The sequence below is a fragment of the Mauremys reevesii genome, linkage group 4 (assembly GCF_016161935.1).
Source record: "Mauremys reevesii isolate NIE-2019 linkage group 4, ASM1616193v1, whole genome shotgun sequence".
NCBI classification, from domain to species: Eukaryota; Metazoa; Chordata; order Testudines; family Geoemydidae; genus Mauremys; species Mauremys reevesii.
In genome coordinates, this window is record NC_052626.1 from 19,373,791 (window position 1) to 19,388,031 (window position 14,241).

Consider the following 14,241-nt stretch of genomic DNA (forward strand, 5'->3'; position numbering starts at 1 on the left):
CTTTGAATAATAAAATATTAACTAACATAACTGGATCCACTGAAACCACACTGGAAGCTGAGCTTTTGGCACTGAGATTTGCTGTAACTACAAGAACCAAAGTGAAATTGGTTTTGCTATATGCTCACATCCAACACTGTGGTACCCCAACCCCAGATAAAAATTCCAACTATAGAACTAGAATCTGTCTCTGAGGTTTCAGTCTGAGGCACATCCTTCAAACCTGTCATAGATCTCTCTGTACTTCAACCATTTTTTCCCTCAATGGGACTAGTCCCTCTATAACAAGACCACTTTAAATATGGTATCAGGGCTTGCATGTTTATTGTGCCACAGACTCCAGATGAAATTAGCTCAGTAACAAGATACTTTTCTGCAACTGCCGGCCATGCAAACTCAGTTTGGGATCTGGAAATCAAGCAGGGTTCTTTCAGTGCTTCTGGGGCAGTTCATTCAGGAAAATGGAAAAGACCTAGTTAGCCATTAAGCCCATGCCTGTCAGTGTAGGCATGTTCTCTTCAATATATTTCTACTGCTCTTTCCACTTTAGTTCTAAATATTTCCAGTGATTAGTCCTCCACCACGTCTCATGGAAGATTGTTTCACAGCTGTATAAATCTATTACTATACCATGCTCATCACTGTAATATCTGAGCACTCTGTCTCACTGTCAGGATATTTCCCCCCAATATCTAGGCTAAGTTTTCCTGTTCTTAATTATTCATTGTTACCATATACTGTCCTCCTCTGTGCCAAGATGAATAACTAATTCCTTTCCTTGGTATTTTCAACAATTAAATCTCTATAGCCAATTATCCTACTTCCCACCATTTCACCCTCACCCCTTTTTCCATCCTCTAATAAGACAAAGACTTTGCTCTTTAAATCTTTCCAAATAAGTCACTCCCTCCAGCCTTTTAACAATTTTGGTTGCTCATCTCTGAATGCCGTTTGTCTACACCATTCTGGTAATGAAATGCCCAGAACTGAATGAATGTATGATTTCTTCAGACTCAGAGATCCTGATCCAAACTGAATTCAGTGGAAATACTCCCATTGCCTTCAATGGGCATTGGATCAGGTGTCTAGAGTCTAACTCTTAGAGAGCATTTCCCACCGACATAGCACCAGTGTGGACAGTGCTTAGATCCATGTAACTTATGTTGCTCAAGAGGGTGTCTTTTTCACACCCCTGAGCAACGTAAGTTACATCGACTTAAGCGGTTGTGTAGACCAGCCCTTAATTCATTTTTTGCTCTGTGGCATAGTGCTTTTGAATAGGTAGCCCAGGATTGCACTGGCCATTTTTGTTGTCATATTGCACAACTCACTCATATATAATTCACTGTCATCTTCTTTCACCCCTACGTCTCTTTTGATATTTTTTAAAAGATTAGGAATTAAAGGGGAAAAAAACGTGACCCACCACGTTCATTTCACATGGGTAGCTAGGCAGTCAGATCATCAACAACTTTCAGTCACTACCAGCCTTGGGCCAGATTTGCACTAGCAGCCTGGTAGTGAAAGGCTGTAGGCCACACCTGTGGCTGCAGCTGAAATGTGAAGAATACAAGTCAATTCACACATTCACACTCTTCTGATCCTGCTGCATCTCTGTGCAGGGCTGGCTCTGCTGCACCATTTTAGAGCAGCCTCAGGGCTGTTTTAACTTACTATGTATTGCAAGCATCCTGGAGGACATAGCCAATGAACATCAGGTCACACCAGGGTCCCAGACAAACACTGTTTTTCACTGATATGTTGGCAGTCATTGTGGGGAAATAATATAAGAATCCCTACTTTGGCTCTATGCCATTGAAAGATTATTCTTACATAGGGATGATTAGATAGGCTAGCTATAAAATGCCAGTAGGGACCAGATTGTGCCAGCAGTGCAATACAGAGCAGACATACTGCACTGGAAAATTTGACTTCCATATCATTCGAGTGGTCTCACACTACAAAAAACTCCAATCAGATCTCAGCTTCCACAAGTACAGTGGCAACGGGGGTTCCTTTTCTGTCTGTCATGAGAACTTGTGTAAATGATGTCCTGAAAGATCAAGTAACCAAGCTGATTTACTGTCGGCCATTATTCCTGCCCCAGTAGAAATAATTTCTTATGGCTGTAGTGACACACGCTATGCCCATTGCAAGAAGCTGTTTTGGTAGATATGAAATTAACCTGTGTCACCACTGAAGTAACAGAGCACTCAAAGACTTTTTTCCTATAGCCCACTCCATTCTGCCCTTCATCTTGGTTTTGTTTTAGCAATTGTTCCAAAAATATTATTTGATTAAAAAAAAATTCTAATCTTTTTCTGACTATTTTGTTCACCTTCCACAAATAATCTACTGCCTGCCAAGAAGTTTTGCTGGAAGGAACGTTCAAAGCACTAAATATTGCAAAATATTCACTGAACAAAAATTTTGAATGCACATACTCACCCTAAACACCTGGTCGTAAGTTATATTCGCCCAATCAGTGAGAAAGCCATACTATGTAATGTGGGTGGGGGCAATCAAAAGAACTATATTGCCAAACCAAAAATAGATTTGAAAAATCAATCAGGCTTCAAAATGTCATAAGATTTTTTTTTTTAATGCCAAATGGTTTTTTAAAAGATTTTTTGAGAGGAGGGGTGTTAATCAGCCTGCCTTCGGTTTTTGAGCCTCTGAATGCACTAGGGGTCACATTTTCATGCTTTCCTTTGCAATAATGAGGGTTAGAAACTTACTTTTAAAAAAAAGAGAAAAGTCTAGATTTTTCAGTGTTCCCATGACTCCAGGTTTTTAAAAAAACACCGATTATTGTGAGACTCATAAAAAAATTGGTTCTACGGCCCATACTATACAGTAGGTCAGACTAGATTATTCTTCTGGCCTTGGGAGCTCTGAATCTATGAAACTGAGTATTGGCAACACCGTACATTCCTTATTACAAATATTAAAGATTCAAAGCAGTTCTTGCCGCAAATAATTGATAGTCTGCGGTGTTTGCATAAACCAGATTTGATTATGAACAAAGGCACACACACTTACTTTTATGAAAAATGTTAGTGAACAGGAAGTAGGGCTATATTCAGTTAATAAATTATTCATTGCAGATTGTGCTCCCAGGTTCACCTTATTTTGGACCTTAGTTCTGCATTTTTGCATCTGGCCCAAAGGATGGTTCCAGGGCAGCCCAGAGGATTCAGGGGGCCTGGGGCAAAGCAATTTTGGGGGTCCCTTCCATTAAAAAAAAAAGTTGCAATATTATAGAATACTATACTCTTGTGGGGGCCCCTGTGGGGCCCGGGGCAAATTACCTCCCCGCCACCCATGCCCCCCCCCCCCCGGGCAGCCCTGAATGGTTCAGTCTTACTATACATGATTGGCCAATTTCACGTCTCCTAACATTGTAAAGTATTTCTGTGCTTTTAGCTTTTTCTGGCAGGTAGCACTTTGTTAACTTAGCCAATTGTCACTGTCTGATGTAGATAAAAATCATGATGTTCCACAAGGACATATACCTGAGCTCCCTGCTTTTCAGGGTTTATGTGCCTCCAGAGTTACGTATTTCTTATGCTGGGGATAACTACATTTACCTCTTGGTTACTTTGATGATTCAGCTGTTTCTGCTCAAGACTGTTCCGTTAACGATAAGGGACATGGCAGGGAAGCAAAATTGTAGTAGGAAAGATCTTTATTAACAACGCTGAGTGGCCAGTGTTACACACTGGGACTCTGGAGTTTAAGGGGTGGCAGTCTGCACTCGGATTGAATTGCTGAGCCCTCAGGTGCTACACTGAACCAGATCACTCCTGAAACCTGATCCTCGTTCTCCAGTTCTACTCATCATGCTACAAAGACTAATTTGTCAAGGCATGGAGGAATAAATGCTTCCTTTAGTTAAACTGAGCCACAAAAGTGAGCTACAAGCAACGTCAGCAGCAAACCCAGCTGCTTTTAGGTGTAATCCTGTGAGGTGCTGAGTGCCATCAACGCTCACTGATTTCATCACAGTAGGACAATTTCCACCAGCTGGTACTCTAGCCCTTTGTGAGAAAAGTTGGCCATTTAGGTGCATTTGGATCTGAGCTCAACTTCAGAATAATATATGGCAACAACTTAAAATTGTTCACCTAACAGCAGGGAAACAGGAAGTCACTCTGGACAATGATTCGGAGGTGTTGTTCCATATATGCTTATGTTGTACCTCCATTGTATCAATGAAATTCTTTCTTGGCAGACCTTCCAGATCAGATTGCAAGTACTGCAGAATCTAGCAGTCCAAACTCAGCTCATAAATCTTACAAGCAAAGCCACAGAAGCACTCCGCTCCAGGTTTAGCCTTGTCACAAAGCAGGATTTAATAAAAAAAACCTTCTAACTTTTTAACCTTCAGTGGCTGCTGCCATTTTTTCTTTCCTGGCTAGCCAGCTAGCAATCAGACCAGCTATGCTGGCCTTCTCCCCACTGCGTGGAACTCCCATTGAAGTCAAGGGAGGGACTCGTATAAAAATCCATGGCAGGATATGGCCATGTAGGACTCCTGGCCTTCCTCCACCAGGAAAGACTAACACCCCACTCTTTTAGACCCTTCCCTCAGGGCAAAGGGTGTTAGAGTTTTTTGTTTGAAATAACAAAACTATCCCCCTAACCAACACAGGCTGCAGAGGCCTATAGGACTATCACTGTGCCCCATTCTCTGCTCCAGAGCCAGTCACAGAAGCCAGCCTCCCTCCTGCAACTCCCCTCCAACTGAGCTCTCTCAGCCCTTTATAGGCAATACCTGACCCATCCCAGCAGGGTCTAATAGTCACACAGGGTTAGCTGGCTTGCCAGTGCCAGACCTTAAAGGGGCAGATCACCCTGTTTCGGGCCAACTCAACTGAATATGGAAAAAGAGAACACCTCTAAAATATCAGCAAAAGCACGAGCACAACAGTGTCACTGTCAGACCCAGGTTTATTTTAATCAGGTTTATAGCCAGGTATCCCACAACTGAATACTACAATTCATTGCAAATTGCTCTTTGGTATCAGTTCTAGAAACAAAACCTCATGAGCTCAGTTGTGGCTAATAAGCCACAACCCTGAGTGAGGGGCAGGATGATGACTCTGCCTCATCCCTTCCCCCTTTTTTTGGCCTTGATTCCCAGGGGGAACAGGAACAAACAGTATCTCTGCTGTGCGGGACACAAGGAGCACAGAAATTGCTATCGTAAACAGTCCCTGCTCAGCCACACATGGGGAACGGTGGAGAAATGTGTTTCTAACTCACCTGCTTTTTAGGCTGTAAGCTCTTTGGTGCATGGAAATGTCATTCACTCTGGCCCCGATTCAGCAAAGCACTTAAACACAAAGTTAAGAATGTGCTTAGGTGATTTGCTGGATCACTGCTAGAATACTCAGCACCTACCGAATTAAATCCTATGTTTCTACAGCATCTGCCACAATGCGTTCCCAATATGATTAATGCCCCTGAATGCTACCACAATATAAAATACTACATACCAATATATATATATATATATATATATATATATATATATATATATATATATATATGTTAAAAAATTATTTAAGTTGGAAAGTCAAGCATTTACAAGTTAGGAAATCCTTAACTTTCAACCTTAATTCTGCCCCATTGTGAGTCCATCTGTGCACTGAATGAGTCAGGGTCCTATGGAAAAAATAGCATGCGATCATGTAAAGATTGTGTCATGGGATATATGCATAAGTGGCAGAAGTAACGTTGAACAGGCAACTGTAAATCTCACATTTCCTAACTTTCAAGTACCACACTTTGGCACCTAAATATTGTTTACAAGTTATGACATTTCTTAGGAGAGAGGGGTGTTTTAAGAAAAAAAAGGTAAAAACAAATTCCATTATGTACAATTGTAACAACCCCCTCATCATCAGGATCTGGATGCTTACCCTCTATCAGTGACTTCTCCCAGTTGAGCTGTAGGACAAACTGCATTAGCTTGCAGCATGGAAAGTTCGTTACTACAAAGGGGATGAGCTACTCCTGCCATGTGCTTGGTTCAGGAGTGATCAGTGGGAGCTCACCCACTATCAAAATTTTCCTGGAGTACTCAAATGAGAAATGGTGATTTTTAACTGGTTTTAATTCAGCCAAACCTGAATGAAAATGCTTATGTCAAAGAAAAGGCACTTCTCTAGGCCAAGGGCTTTCCCACTGTCAAATTTCAAAGGAAGTGTTGGAGCTTCATCAAAAAAAGAGGGGGCGTGTCTGCAAAAGAATTTATAATGAAAAGTGATACTTTAGGGATCACTACCATCTCTCCTATAATATTAAAATAATAATAATTAATAAATCCCTTCAACTATATCATTGCACAGGGCCTATATGATAGAGTTTTCTGATCCTATAATGTAGATTCTTGTTGGTTCATGACACAAATTATGTTGTGCCATTTCAATCTAACCTTGAGATTTATCCATTATCAATTACATACATTTAATCCTGAAGAGCAATTTGATTATTTAAATTGCTACTCTTTCAATTCATCTGCATTATTTTTAGTTCCTTATAGCCTCTGTGCTTCTCTATTATTCACCAGTTCTGCACTTGATTGCTGACTAGTGCCTCATTAATAGTTAACAATTATTATATTTTATCTTGGTCATTAATATTAATTCATTTGAATTTGGAATTATACATTTGGCTGATAACCTCTCTTATTTGATTATTGAACACCAGCCTGTGGGCCCAGTCTTGCCATCTCTACCCCTGTTAAATCGTACCTTACTCCACAACTAGCCATTTTGGCCAGGGGCGGCTCTAGGCGTTTTGCCGCCTCAAGCACGGCAGGCAAGCTGCTGAAGGCAGCCTGCCTGCTGCCCTCGTGGCGACCAGCAGAGCACGCACTTGGCGTGCTGGGGCCTGGAGCCACCCCTGATTTTGGCTCATGTTGAGTAGTGTCTGACTCCATGACTAGTCCAATTTCCTATTCACAGAGTGCTAGATTTTTACTAATATGACAAGAATAGGGAGGAAGTAAAAACACCCAACCCACCTGTGCAACCACATTCAGGCTGCAGATGAAGGACAGAGAATGGAAGGAGAGCTGGATACTCCTCCCATAAAGTGGGTAGGAAGTGGGTGGGGCCATTGCTTTGCTCCTCCTATGTACCAGCAAGCAGAAGTAACCAGGTGCAAGGAAGAGACTAAATTGCATTCCAAAAAGTGGTGAAATAATATATTCCCTCACCAGAGCAAGGAAGGACTTGTGACTCTGATTCACAATTCCAGCCCATTGCTCTTCCTTCTACATGCAATTGCATATTCAGGGCTGAGTCTCAAGGCTTCATCTAGCCCAAAGTAAGTACAACTCACCTGGAATAAGGTGGCACAATCAGGTTCTAGATCTGCAATTTAAATTGTTTTTGTTAAGACTGGTGTATTTGTTTTATTCTAGCAACATGTTATTTTATGTCCTAATTGACATTAAGCACTTTGAGACCTTGGAAAGAGAAAAATGAATAGGGCAGATAATTAATACGATGATTATTTTCATAGCTGCAAAATAACTTTTCTGAATTTTTCTTCACTTAGAATTCTCAAATGCTCCTCACAAAACTTTCTGATGTATAGGAAGTGTTGAGATGACTTTTATAAACCAAGGCCAAATTGAATGAGTAGTTTATAGTTGTAGGTGCCAAATGGCACCAATAATCTTTCCAGTAAAGATGGAAAACCCGGAAATAAAAATAACTAGAAGCCCAGGCATACAAGGTTCTCAGTGCCCTCCGCATTCACAACTTCTAGTAGAGGGCACTCAGCATCTTGCAAGATCAGACTTCAACTGCCCACCTCCCCATTAAGTAAATCACTAAATACATGTCACTGCATCAATTTTTCCCAGCTATTTTACTGTTGAAGAGCAGACACTGCTATATTGCCTTTCATCAGTTATGTGCCTTACCCCTTAAAAATGCCAGGTATCCACAGATGAGTACAGATACTGAACATACCAGTGTGTGATTTGACTATCTCTAGTTGCTTATCTAGATTTTATGTATCAGAGGGGTAGCCGTGTTAGTCTGGATCTGTAAAAGCAGCAAAGAGTCCTGTGGCACCTTATAGGCTAACAGATGTTTTGGAGTATGAGCTTTCATGGGTGAATACCCACTCCGTTGGATGCTTCGTCTAGATTTTTATACCCTCGCCCATCACCAGGATATCTGAGCTAAATATTAGCTTTAAAAAACGTAGATGTTCATCAACAAATGCTTATGTATTATACAACTCCACTGGGGCACTGCCCAGAGTAAAGGGCAGTGTGGAGTTACATACCCCCAGAGGGAGCACAGAGAGGTGTCCTGCCTCACAGAAAAACATCCCTGAACTCCTCAGCATACTTTTGAGGGAGTAGCAAGAGCAGTCCATGTACCCCTGAGCACAGAACCTGCGGTTCCACCTCGCCTTTACTTGGACTACATAATAGGGAGCAAGGAAGCTCCTTGCATCTGTACCCTGCTGCCATTGTGTACTCAGGTAAAAGGAAGGCAGACTTTGGCAATTAAGTGTGCAAGGTTTGTGGAAGACCAGTACAGTAATTGAGTTTTAAAGTGGATACAAACCATTCCCATTTAAAAAAAACAATCCATATGATAAAGGAACAATTCAGCATTTATTATAATCATTATCATTATTCCTGCAATAAATGCTTATGGGGCTGTACCGTGGAAAACCAATGCCAAACATAAAATAGGTCCCTAGACTCTTCAGAGGGAGAGAGAAGGGTAATAAAACTAGAGCACACAGAGTGGAGAGCAGCCATTAGAGCCGAACACTTCATGGAAAAGGCTGATTTTGAAATAGCGCCTTGAAGGTGGAGACTGAGGGAGCTTGGCATATCTCATTGAGGAGGTTACTCCAGGCATAAAGGATAACATCAAAGGTAGTATGGACATAGGCATGGGCAAAAGTGGGAGTTAAACAGGGTGGAATGTTGAGAGAGGGAATATGAGATGCTAGGAGATGCTTTTTGAGACAATGCATAATTAATCGGTGGAACTCACTGAAGCAAGATATCACAAAGCCCCAAAACTTAGTGGGATTTTTAAAGGCTTAGAACTAGAGATATATGGTTAATGGATATATCTACAATTATATTAGACAGCATAAAAATGACTGATAATGGATAGAATGCCTCCTGCTGCAAGACAAACTAACTGCTATCTGACTAGGATTATTCCAAGAATTCCTCTATGGGCAGGTTACACGATGGGGTTTTTCATGCTTTTCTCTGAAGCAACGGTACTGGCCTCTGTCAGAAACAGGATCCTGGAATACAAGGGCACCGATCTTATCCAATATGGCAATTCCTATCTTCTCTGTGTTTCTTTGTTCCTCAACGTAGGCCAAGGCAGAGCTGTGAACAGCCTGGAAGCTCTAGAAAAAGATGTTTTGAATTTGATATAGTGAGAGACAGAGAAGAGTATGTTACTGGGTTGGTGAAATCTTATGATAGAACATACTACCCGTTTGGGATCTCTGCCCTGCTTCTTGACAGTCTGCCCTGAGGATGACACTCACAGTTGGTTGTGAGCCACTCCAGACAGCGTGACACCAGGCAAGATGGACTATGTGATAGATGGTCACTTTACACCCAAAGTCACAATAATATTCAGGTTACTCCCAGTCCCAGAGGACCAGTCACCCCAGGTCATTTGTATCCAGATCTCAAACCAAAAACAATGCAGGTAGCCAATCCTATAATGAACTAGCTAAAGATTTATTAACTAAAAAAAGGAATAAGAATTATAAGGTTAAAACAGGAAACACACACATACAAATGCGTTACGGTCTGAGATTTTAAAAGGTAATATAAGCTTCTATAAGAGCAGCTCTATATGTCCTTTAGGACAGACCCATGCGAAGCAGCCTGGAGATCTCTTGCTTATGTCAGAGTCCAGACAGCAAAAAGAGATCCAGGTTCTCCTTGTCAGGGAGTTTTTATACCCTTCACTCCAGATTCCAAGTTAATGGGATGAGGATTCATATGTAGGCCTCCCCTTCCTGGAGGGAGTTAGGAATGCAGTCAACAAGGTCTCTGTCCTTTGATGAAGGCAAATGAGGCATTGTGTAGCAATGGGCCATCTTGCGTGCAGGACGAGCACTTTACGATAATGAATGCTTCTTATTCTGTTAGTGGGTTACACAGTTACAGAGGTTTACAATGCAAACACTCAGTATAACTTTATACCATGGGATACAGATATGATAAGTAGGCTAAATACATGCAGCATCCTACAAGCATTCCATAAAGTCTACACACTAAACACATTCTTAATAGCTAGTTTAACGACACTAATCCAAGTAAGCCAGACTGGTTTCCAACTATGCCTTTGTCAGTATTCAGTGAGGCCCTGAGCCTTGGCATGAACTGGCACCCGGTCTGGCAATGTCACAGTTGAATCTCTAATTTTTGTTTCACCTGGTGAGAAGCAATGACAATGGCTTTCCTTGAATCATAGAATCATAGACTTTAAGGTCAGAAGGGACCATTATGATCATCTAGTCTGACCTCCTGCACAATGCCGGTCACAAAATCTCACCCACCCACTCCTGTATCAAACCTGTGTGAGCCATTGAAGTCCTCAAATCATGGTTTAAAGACGTCAAGGTGCAGAGAATCTTCCAGCAAGTGACCCATGCCCCATGCTGCAGAGGAAGACAAAAAAAAACCCAGGGCTTCTGCCAATCTGCCCTGGAGGAAAATTCCTTCCCGACCCCAAATATGGTGATCAGCTAAACCCTGAGCATGGGGGCAAGACTCACCAGCCAGACACCCAGGAAAGAATTCTCTGTAGTAACTCAGATCCCAACCCCATCTAACATCCCATCACAAGCCACTGGGCATATTTACTGCTAGTAGTCAAAGATGAATTAATTGCCAAAATTAGGTATTCCCATTATATCATCCCCTCCATAAACTTATCAAGCTTAGTCTTGAAGACAGATATGTCCTTTGCCCCCACAACTCCCCTTGGAAGGCTGTTCCAGAACTTCACTCCTCTGATGGTTAGAGACGTTCGTCTAATTTCAAGTCTAAACTTCCTGATGGCCAGTTTATATCAATTTGTTCTTGTGTCCACATTGGTACTGAGCTTAAATAATTCCTCTCCCACCCTGGTATTTATTCTTCTGATATATTTATAGAGAGCAATCATATCTCCCCTCAGCCTTCTTTTGGTTAGGCTAAACAAGCCAAGCTCTTTGAGTCTCCTTTCATATGACACGTTTTCCACTCCTCGGATCATCCTAGTAGCCCTTCTCTGAACCTGTTCCAGTTTGAATTCATCCTTCTTAAACATGGGAGACCAGAACTGCACACAGTATTCTAGATGAGGTCTCACTAGTGCCTTTATAACGGTACTAACACCTTCTTATCTCTACTGGAAATACCTCGCCTGATGCATCCCAAGACCGCATTAGCTTTTTTCATGGCCATATCACATTGGCGGCTCATAGTCATCCTGTGATCAACCAATACGCCAAGGTCCTTCTCTTCCTCTGTTACTTCCAACTGATGCGTCCTTAGCTTATAACAAAATTCTTGTTATTAATCCCTAAATGCATGACCCTGCACTTTTCATTATTAAATTTCATCCTATTACTATTACTCCAGTTTACAAGGTCATCCAGATCTTCCTGTATGATATCCCGGTCTTTCTCTGTATTGGCAATACCTCCCAGCTTTGGGTCATCCACAAACTTTATTAGCACATTCCCACTTTTTGTGCCAAGGTCAGTAATAAAAAGATTAAATAAGATTGGTCCCAAAACCAATCCCTGAGGAACTCCACTAGTAACCTCCCTCCAGCCTGACAATTCACCTTTCAGTACAACCCGTTGTAGTTTCCCCTTTAACCAGTTCCTTAACCACCTTTCAGTTTTCATATTGAGCCCCATCTTTTTCAATTTAGCTAATAATTCCCCATGTGGAACCGTATCAAATGCCGTACTGAAATCGAGGTAAATTAGATCCACTGCATTTCCTTTGTCTAAAAAATCTGTTACCTTCTCAAAGAAAGAGATCAGGTTGGTTTGGCACAATCTACCTTTTGTAAAACCATGTTGTATTTTGTCCCAATTACCATTGACCTCAATGTCCTTGACTACTTTTTCCTTCAAAATTTTTTCCAAGACCTTGCATACTACAGATGTCAAACTAACAGGCCTGTAGTTGCCCAGATCACATTTTCCCTTTCTTAAAGATAGGAACTATGTTAGCAATTCTCCAGTCATACGGTACGACCCCTGAGTTTACAGATTAATTAAAAATTCTTGCTAATGGGCTTGAAATTTCATGTGCCAGTTCCTTTAATATTCTTGGATGAAGATTATCTGGGCCCCATTAAGCTGTTCTAGTTTGGCTTCTACCTCGGATGTGGTAATATCTACCTCCATAGCCTCATTCTTATTTGTCAACCTACCATTATCCCTAAGCTCCTCATTAGCATCATTAAAGACTGAGGCAAAGTATTTGTTTAGATATTGGGCCATGCCTAGATTATCCTTAACTTCCACTCCATCCTCAGTATTTAGCGGTCCCACTTCTTCTTTCTTTGTTTTCTTCTTATTTATATGGCTATAGAACCTTTTACTATTAGTTTTAATTCCCTTTGCAAGGTCCAACTCTACATGGCTTTTGGCCTTTCTCACTTCATCCCTACATGTTCTGACCTCAATAAGGTAGCTTTCCTTGCTGATCACTCCCATCTTCCTTTCCTTGTAGGCTTTCTGCTTTTTTGTAATCACCTCTCTGAGAGTTGATGTCTCTCACACACTACCTGTATTGAGATGTCAGGTATTTATGGAAACTTAATTAGAGAAGGCCTTTTTGCACTGCATTCAAGGACACTTTTGTGTTAGAGATCTTATTTACAGGAGTGGTAATAAGAGTACAAATAATTGTAGAACAGTAAAAGGCCACTTGTCCCAAAAAGACTGCCACATCTAGGTTAATACTATACCAACCTCTTTGATTTCTTATTGTGCTCATTCCAAAAGAATGTTGAGCCAAGTGCATTCATGCAAGGCATTGAAAGAAACAGCTTGGTAACAATATGTATAACGTTCAATCTTCTTAGCGTGAAATAATGCTGGCTGAATTATCTGCTTGCTCAAGATTAGAGCTAGTCAAATTATTTGTAACAAATAAAATTGCAAATTTTTCTTTTTCTTCCATTTGCAAATCATTCATGAACTGATCCTGATATTAGTAAGTATTCAGTGAATTGTTAGGCAAATAGCTGTTAGGCTATGGGTCACAATAACTTTGACTATGTGATTGATCACTAAAGTCACATGGTGTTCTTTCTGCTCCCCAACTAGATGACAAAAATTTTAAATAGAAGAATAAATGCCACTTGATGAACAGTGAATAATCTTTTTTAAATGTATTTTTGATATACATTTTCAGAGAAATAATCTGTCATGTTAAAATTCATCTGGCTTTCAGGATTCAAGACCCCCGAGTGCTCTCATCACCAGGCTATAGAGTATTCCTGGAGGAATTCTGCACCACTGCACATATGCAGAATTCATGTCCCCGCAGATTTCCTCCACCCCCACAGAAAATACATTCTGACAGGGAGGCTCTGCAATTTCACCTATCACCCACCAGGGATTCCTGTGGCATCAGAAGAAAGGGCAGCTGGCTCCAGGCTGGAGCAGCCAGCTGCAGAGGGGGAGGGAGAAGAGACTGCTTTCCTCACAATGCCTTGCCCATGGGGCCAGATGAGGCGGCATGGGATATGGGGGGGTGCTGATGGACAGAGCAGGGCACACGGGGTTCTTGGGGGGGGGGTCACAGATTGGGGTTGAGAAGGCTAATGGGAGGCACAGACTGGGGTGACAGGAGCTAGTGGGGTGACAATACTGAGCCAGGGGCTGAATGGGAGTGGGGGTGCAAGACCACATGAGGGTGGGGGGTGGATGAGTAGAGGTGCAGGGACAGAGCAGGTCTGATTGAATGGGAAAGGCTCTGGGTTAGCCAGGGTCTGCATGGGAGAGGCTCACCAACTCCCTAAAAATCCCTTCCCATCCAAAAAACTGGAGGTGTCCTCCTCCCACTCACACCCAACAACCCTCCAGATTCACTCCTAGGTTCCTTCCCAGCAATTTTTTCCCTCTCCCTCAGATCCTCTATTACTCCCGACTCCAAGCCTTTGCACTACTTCTGAAGGATGTGGGAAATACGTTTCTGTATTG

General features: G+C 41.7%; 1 long non-coding RNA gene across 1 annotated transcript in view; it reads right to left on the reverse strand.

The window, feature by feature from the left end:
• The window catches only part of LOC120405250, a 271,692-nt gene that overhangs the window by 198,324 nt on the left and 59,127 nt on the right, over positions 1-14,241 (reverse strand). The gene's annotated exons all lie outside the window — the stretch shown is intronic.